Here is an 8,896-nt window from a genome sequence, read left to right on the forward strand (position 1 = left end):
ATCATGTTTCAAATGTTGAAAAATATGGGTCAATGTAGTGGGATTCCTACTGAAGATCCACATCTTCATCTTTGGCTATTAATGGAAGTGAGTGACTCATTTAAACTAGTCGGGGTGATTGAGGACACCTTGAGACTGAGATTATTTCCATACTCCTTAAGAGATAGAGCACGAGTGTGGTTGAACTCCCTACTGTTTGGTTCCATAACTACATGGCAAGAGTTGGTTGAACGTTTCTTAATGAAATATTTCCCTCTATCTTTAACCGACAAGATCTGAAATGAAATCACTTCATTTCAGCAACTTGATGAAGAATCTTTATACGAGGCATAGGAGCGGTTCAAGGAATTATTACGAAAGTGCCCTTATCATGGCATTCCTTGCTGCGTTCAAATGGAGACTTTCTATATTGGTCTCAATATTCATACTAGAATGATGGTAGATGCTTCGGCAAATGGATCCCTTCTTTCTAAGTTTTATAACGATGCTTATAAGATTATTAAAAGAATTGCCAACAATGACTATCAGTGGCCAACCAACCGAGCAGCCTCAGAAAGACGAGTAGCAGGAGTACATGAAGCGGACACACTTGCTTCTTTGGCAGCCTAGGTATCCTCTATGTCTTCTATGCTTAAGAACATAATTCTTAATGGTTTCAATTGTAATTTGCCAGGTCAGTAGCTGAATCAGTTCAAGAATACTTCTTGTGAATACTATGGAGATGGGCATTTCTTTGAAAATTGCCCATCGAATCAATAGTCAAATTATTACATGGGAAATCAGAATTGGAATGGTTTGCAATCAAATTTTTACAAATCTTCATGGAAGAATCATCCAATTTCTCCATAGAGTGATCAATGGGCGGACCATAGCGACTCTGTTTTGCCATTTCAACCAAATTATCTATCAGAATATTCTAAACAAGTGTAACAACCCCCACCAACTAAATCTTCAAGTGATCTTGAGAATCTGCTTAAGGCATACATAGCGAAGAATGATACCACTTTAAGAAATCTGGAGAATCAAATGGGCTAGCTAACTAATGAACTTCGAAATAAACCCAAAGGTATTTGGCCAAGTGACACAGAAAATCCAAAAGTTTTGGGTAAAGAACATTGCCAAACAGTCTCTTTGCCAAGTGGAAAGACATTAGAGCCCAATGTGGTTGAGGTTTAAGATGAGCCTATTCTAACTCAAGACAAAGAGGAAGTTCAACAAAGTGTTGAAACTCCTGTATCACAGAAATTAGATTCAGTGATCCTTGATGGGGCAAACTCTAAACCAGTTAGTTCTGATTATCTAACACCCTTGTCAAATGCAGCAAAATTTCCACAGAACAGTTGTCTGGTCAAAGCTAAGATTCCACCATTGCCAAATCCTCAACAATTCCAAAAGCAGCAATGAGATACTCAGTTAAAAGAAATTTTTGATAACAAGGTGACTTTTAATGACTTCGATGCTGCTAAATCCCCAAACGTAGTTGAAGACTGTTCTGCTATTTCCAAGATGGAATTGTTGGCTTCTACAGAGCTGTAGCTCAGTTCTATAGATGATCCGTTAGAATGTATTCTACTAGTGGATTTGCCAAGTGATGATGAAAACGAAGAATGTTTGGCTTTGTTAGAAGCTAAAACGAAGGGATTCACTTAGGGAGTTCCATTGGAATCATTAGAGTTATTATCTAAGGAGTACACACAACCAAAAGTGTTGATTGAAAAGCCAGCTAAATTGGAATAGAAGATTTTGTCTCCTCATTTGAAATATGATTATCTAGGTTTGTCTTCGAATTTGCCTATCATTATTTCAGTTGAGTTCACCAAAGATTAAGAAGAAGAGGCACTTCTGATTTTAGAAAGGCATAAGAAAGGTACTGGATGGATTATTTCGCATATTCGAGTCACAGGTTGGAGGATTTGTAGGAATTACAGGAAGTTAAACAAGGCCACCAGGAAAGGTCATTATGGGTTTTCTTTCCCTAATAAGATGTTGGATAGATTTGATGGGAAAGAATATGACTACTTCCTAGATGATTATGGTTGGTATGACAAATGGCCATTTGACATCACCGTGGTCAATGACGATCCTAAATAAAATCAAGGGAGTTCTCATCACTTTCTCTATCGTTATTTTATATTTTTTGATTTTTTCTCATTTAAATAAAATGGTAGACTTAGATAAAATTTTCTTTAGTTCATTACATTAATTAAAACTCTGTCTAAGAGATTGGGTCTTAAACGAGACCATCCATGACCCCTCTAGTCTTTCCTGGGAGTTTAATTTAATGTAATTTTTCAAAAAAAATATTTTTTTAAGTAGCTCAAAGAATTTAAGCATTTGTTTTGTTAAATAAAGGGTCAACTTTTAACCCAAGCACTAATTTCTTTGAGTTTTTTTATATATTTTTTCAATATAAGAGCTTAGGATCCAAAAAGGAGCTGTCATTGAGCTCAAGACACTACTAAGAAGGGAAATTTTCAACCATTTTCCACACAAACCTATAGCCCTTACCTTGCTCCACCACCACTCCCTAGTAGCCAAAAAGTGCATCTCACTTAACCCCTTAATGTTGCAGCCCTTAACTTCCTGAATCAACACCCCAAACACATTCATTCAAAGTCACCAAATACTGCACCTAAACTATCCTTAAAACTGCCACCCTCTTCAACTCTAAACCTTACCTTCAACTACTCACCTATCTGCCCAAAACTGAAACCACCCTTAACAAATTTCCTAAGCTTGATGCTGAGAGTCCTTTTATTTAGCACCATTCCACAAAGTGAACAGTTTGGTATAATAGCTATGCTGCAACACATGTAGTTGCAGTAACAAGATTACTGGAGATACTCAATAATACGTGATGACTCAATCAGAGATGCTTTAAAATATATATTTCATAACCCGTTTATTTTTGTGCATGAATTTCCAGACTTTATACTTGAACCATGGACTCCAATGTCAAGGAAGGAAAAAGATGAGTCAGATTCTAAGGGATCTGCAAATAAATAAAAAGGGGGGATGTTTACTTTATTTCATTTTCTTTCCTAAGTTATTTAATGTTTTAAGATTAGGTTCTATTATGATTTTTATCTTTTGCATAATAAAACGAGATGTGGAAATCATAAATAAAAATGAACAAGCTCCAAAGTACAAAGTGTGGCAATAGATATATACATGTCTAGGAATGGATTTAGAGAGAGCTTGGTACTTAAGCAGTCAAATTGACTCACCTCCTCTTTTCTAGACTCCTACCTAGTGTATAGTATCTATTCACTTTTAACAATGAGGGCATTGTTTGTCTTAAGTAGGGGCGACCGAAAAAATGAAATTATTTCCACTCAGAATAAATTCTTCTTTCAGTTATGATTAGGTTATATTTTGTTCAATAATTTGAAATGTTGTTAAGTATGCTAAACTTTTGTATAAATAAAGTTTGATTATTTCAATAATTGTTATGTTAGCTTAATAAAGACATAAATGTATTTTTAATAAAGCATGCAAGTCATACCATAAAATTTTAGTTCCTTAGGAAAGTTAAGCAAGCATGAAAGTTTAAGTCTTTAGAATTGACTTAGTAGTTTCTTGAGGAGAAATCCTAGGAAGCATGGAACATTGAAAATGATTTAGGCATGTGACACCCCTAAAGTGACCCTAGTCGGAAAGCGGTTTCGGGACCGCTAAACCGAGTCACCAGATTATTTGAATATGATAATTATTGTCTAAAATATGTGAATATGAATGTGTGAAAGTTTTAAGCTTTGGTTTAGTTAATTGCATGTGAATTTAGTTAATAGGACTTATGTGTGACACTTTTGAAATGTGATAGGTTAATCTATAAGGATCTATTAGTGCATGTAATCAAAGGGGTAGACTTGCATGTCAATTTCCCTCATTTAATTACTAGTGGCCGGCCATGACAAAGGGTGATGGGTAAAACATGTCATAAACATGTTGTGTTAATGGTTTATGTTAGAAATAATAAAATAAAGGGTTAGTAATAAAATAAGGAGATGGAGGGTGATGAAAATAAAGAAAAAAAAAGTGTCCATCCTTTAACATTTCTTTTGGCCAAAAATTCTAAGGAGGAAGGAAGAAGAAGAGGATTTTCTTGCTTCATGTTCGGTTGGTTGGTGTTTAGGAGGAGGAAATGTTGAAGAGATTCGGCCATGCTTGTAGCTAGGTTAAGGTAAGTTTGATGTTGTTCCATGAGATTCATGCATATTTTTTATGTTAGTTTGAGTTCTACCTAGCCCATGGTTTAAATCTTACTATGTGATGAAGATGATACTCGGCCATGGGTGTTGTTTTCTTGGTTGGTGTTTGTTTCATGCTAAATCTAGATGAACAATGGGGGTTGTCATTTAGGTTAAGATCAAAGAAATTAATCTTGTTAAAACTTTGAACTAATAATGCCCATATGTGTGATAGTAGAACATAGACTTTGTTTAAAGTCTTGGTCAAAGGCAGTTAAGTGTTTTGGAAATGATTAAGCTAGGTGTTTGATCTTTTGGTTCGGCATAGTACATAAAATGTTGCTAGATGGAGAAAAATTGGCCACAAGAGGTGTGCTAAGGCGAATATAATTTTGTATATTAATGAGTAATGCATGTGTTGAATTGATGGAATGGAGAGGATGTTTTAATAGTGCATATATGTGTATTAGCCAAGTTTTGAACTTGAAACAAAATGGTATTTGGTCAATACAAGTGACCATACTTGTAGAATGTATTAGTATGCAATTGGCCTCAACATAGACATGCATGTTCGCCACACGAATGAATGCATAGATTGATGTTGTACATTCGGCTATAGGTAAGCATAATGATGATCCTATCTTGACTTAGACAATCGGCTCAAGGAGAATTTGTTAAGTGCTTAGTTAATTGATATTAGGTTAATGATGTGTGTATTTGGTCATAAAGGTGCACATGAGGAAATGTTTGCTTAATTGTACTAAATTGCTTAATGTGATTAAAAATGCGTATGACCATTTTGTATTTGAGCTAAAGGTGGCCATATGACCTATCGAATTCATTGTCATATTCGGCCATAAGCTAGCATAATGAGACTTTAATAAGTTAAATTTGTTTGAATTAGCTCAAGAGCTTAGAGGACCAAAGTTGGATAAAGCAAAGGAAAAAGTGATCGAATAGCCACCAAATCGCTCGACAACATCCGAGGTAAGTTTTAAGTGATTAAACGTTGAGTAAATTCAATCATAATAGGACATAATGAGTTGATTTAATAAGATATGATGTGGCCATGATATGTCTTAAACTCAAATGGTAAGTTCATAAGTGTTTGGACTTGGAAATTTAAGAGCAAATTGTAATAATTTGCTTTGGACAGCAACAGTAACGTGATTTTAGAAAATCACTATAAATTGTTGGTGTGGAATTATAGGCTGAATAAAATATGTAATTAAGGCTTAATTAGTCTAGTTTCTTATAAAAGAGACCTTGTGAGAAAAGAAATTTCCTATAAAGAGATATTTAAAGTTGTGTGAGACAGTGTCAGAATGACTCCGAAATACCCTGTTCTGTTTTTAGAAAATCATTATAAATTGTAAAAAAATGGTTATAAGATAAAATTTATATGCTTAGAGTCCTTAATGAGTCTAGTTTCAAATGAAATCAAATACAACACATTTTGAATTCTGTAAAATGATAAATTTGATTCGTAGTGAAGAGTGGTCAGATTAGTCAAATAGTGAAACAGGGGAAACTTTAAGAAAAATCTAGTATTGATTGGCCAAACTTAAAATTCTGGAAATTTTATGGATGGAAGATATACGAGTCTATATTCAGGAAAAATTAACGACAAGTGATTTGGAGTTTTGTAGCTCCAGTTATAAATAATTTAGTGACTATTGCTCAGGAAAAACAGCTTGTGCTGAATTTGAGATTATGTTGTAAACCTTGATAAACTTGTTTTAGTTGCTCATAAGCCATTGATTAAACCCATACGTGAATTCTAAATTGTGATATTGGAAAATGATAGATGTAGATTCAGCCAAGACAATGTGTATACGTGAAAGTATATGTGGTATGTGAAGTATATTTGGATAATTGTGATGTGAATACATGAAAATTTATATTTTGATTTAGGATTTTATGTGATGGATGTGAACATGCGTATGTGTGATAAGGCCGAATGGCCAATGTGATGAATGTGAACATGTGTATGTGTGATAAGGCCGAATGGCCAATGTGATGGATGTGAACATGCGTATGTGTGATAAGCCCGAATGGCCAATGTGATGAATGTGAACCCGTATATATATGTGTGATAAGGCCGAATGGCCAATGTGATGAATGTGAATATTCAGATGTGTGATAAGGCCGAATGGCCAATGTGATGAATGTGAACATGCGATATGTGATAAGGCCGAATGGCCAATGTGATGAATGTGAACATGCATATATGAGATAAGGCCGAATGGCCAATGTGATGAATGTGAACATGAATATATGTGGTAAGGCCGAATGGCTAATGCGAAACGTGTATGAGATGGATATGTGGTAAAGCCAAATGGCTAATGTGAGATATGTATGAGATGTGTATATATATATATTGTGGCCAAATGACAAACGGTGAAAGTTGTGTATTATTAGATTTTTGATGAGGCAAATGAATTACAAATATGACAGTCGATGTGAATGTTGTAACATGTGATTAAATGTACATGAAACTTGGAAATATATTCCGGGTAAGACCCGATGACTACGTGTGGAGATTATGTCTGAGTAAGACCCGATGACTACGTGTGGAGATTTTGTCCGGTAAGACCCGATAACTTCATGTGGAGATTTAAATCGAGCTAAAGGTCTCGCCGATAATCCGAGTAGAGGTTAGAGCTATAAGACTTCGTAATAAGAATTGCATATAAATATATTCAATGCGAAAGGTTAAACAGGTATGTACTCCAAGTTTATATGTGAGCTTGATTTGAACTAAATCATAAGGTAGTTATGTGATGCATATGAGAGCAATCTATGAGACTATTCCTATGATTATGTGACTTGGATCGGTGTGAGAGGATATGTGAAATCATACAATATATCTATGTCACATGAGCTCACTTTTATGCGAAAGTTTATCGCCTATTGTATATGATGAGATGTGCATATTCGGTAAAGGGATGGTATGCCCAAGGAAGAGTGAAATAAAAATACGAACAACTATGTTATAATTTGATTGTTATCTGTTGTCTTTGCTTAAAACTTACTAAGCATTGTAATGCTTACTCTGCTTACTTTGTTTTCTCGCTTTATAGATCTCATTGCGAAGCTACTGTGCTCGGGATCGTCAAGAATTAGTCACACTATCACTATCCACTGCTTGTTACTGTTATGTTTAGAATTATTTTATGGCATGTATAGAATAGACTTGTAACGCCCCAAAAATTGGGCCTAGAAGAGTTGGGCTTTGAGTCTGGGATTTGGATAGAAGAAAACCTGAATATTGAGAAGTTTTGAATATTACTAGTGTTTAAATATATATATTGATAAAATATTTATGTTAGTACTAATATTTTAATTTTTATGAAAATTATTATCATTATAATTATTAGAACAAATATATTTATACAATTATTGTTGTTAATTTAGTGTTTAAATTAACATATTATCAAAAATTTTCTTGTATCTATTTTCATTGATTTATGGAAATTATAATTATTATTATTAGGAAAAAATTTATATATATTATCGTATTTGAAATCTTCATTATTATGGTTATTATTATTATTATTATTTTAGTTTTAAATAAATTTAGAAGTATTTAAAGTGTGGGAAAAATTAGGACCAAGACTCTAGCAAAAAATTATTATTTTTGCTTATTTAGGGATCTGGACATTAAGGTTTATTAATAAGTTAGGCTAAAATTAGACATAAGGAGGAGTCTCGCCCGATGGTTAGGAGTGTTGGGCAGTGAAGGGAATTGAGGTTCGATACCAGCGTGCAAATTGGGTTTTGTTTAGTATACAAAGTTGCGGTTGGAATAGGCCTTAAAGGAAGTTACGAATGAAGTTTGACACAAAGAGAGCACGTGGTGCGTTGACAAGCAACGTATGTGTGTGTTAAAGAGGTCGCAGTTCGATTCCGTGACGTGAGCGAATCTGCTTTTATTTTTATAGTGGGCCGAATCAAGGTAAGGTTTATAATTTATTGTGACCATATATTAGCAAGGAAGGAAGCTCGTGCGGTGGCAGCAAAGATGGGCGTGGGCGCTAGGCGGACGGAGGTCCGGGGTTCGAGTCCAGCGAAGGTATGTTTTAATGTTATATTTTTAAAATGAACGGACTTCAAGAGTAACCTTTAAGATAAAAGGTGATGGTATATTATTGAAAACAAATGCCCGTCCCGGTGGCAAGAAGATGTCGGGCAAACTGGGGTCCTAGGTTCGATCAGCTATGCGCAAAAGGGTGATTCTTTTGCTGAACGTGCGTGGGAAGGACCGTATGGAATTGAAACAGTACCATTGCAGGAGGAGTGAGTGGGGGATGCTGTCTCAGAAGTGGGAGTTTGAATTAAATTCAAACTTTGATTATGGCCATGAATTAAGGAGATAAGGAAGGAATTAAAATTGGAAAAGGATTTTATTTTATTCTAATCTTAATCTTATTTCTTTTTGCTCGTATTCTTTTCTATTTTTCCCAAAAGTGAACAATTTTCTCATTTTTTTTAATTATTTTCTTTCCTTCTCTCATCTATTCCCCTCTTTTCTTTTCTTTCTCCTCTTGCCAATTGTTCTTAAGCTAATCCCTCTATTTTCTCTTTCGTTATTTCTTCTATAAACTCTCTACCTCTCATTCTTCCTCTCTTTCATTTATAGTAAAAGCTGAACCGATCATTCTTTTCATTGCTAACCGAATATCAACAAGCCAAATCAAGGAGTC

At 34.6% G+C, this 8,896-nt stretch overlaps 1 non-coding gene across 1 annotated transcript; it reads right to left on the bottom strand.

Annotated features, from left to right (window-relative positions):
- Positions 1 to 270: 270 nt before the first annotated feature.
- On the bottom strand, positions 271 to 377 carry LOC128280936 (small nucleolar RNA R71). Its single transcript, XR_008271154.1, has one exon. It is a non-coding gene; the product is annotated as a small nucleolar RNA R71 (small nucleolar RNA).
- Positions 378 to 8,896: the final 8,519 nt, after the last annotated feature.

Source organism: Gossypium arboreum, chromosome 9, assembly GCF_025698485.1.
Source record: "Gossypium arboreum isolate Shixiya-1 chromosome 9, ASM2569848v2, whole genome shotgun sequence".
Taxonomy (NCBI): Eukaryota; Viridiplantae; Streptophyta; class Magnoliopsida; order Malvales; family Malvaceae; genus Gossypium; species Gossypium arboreum.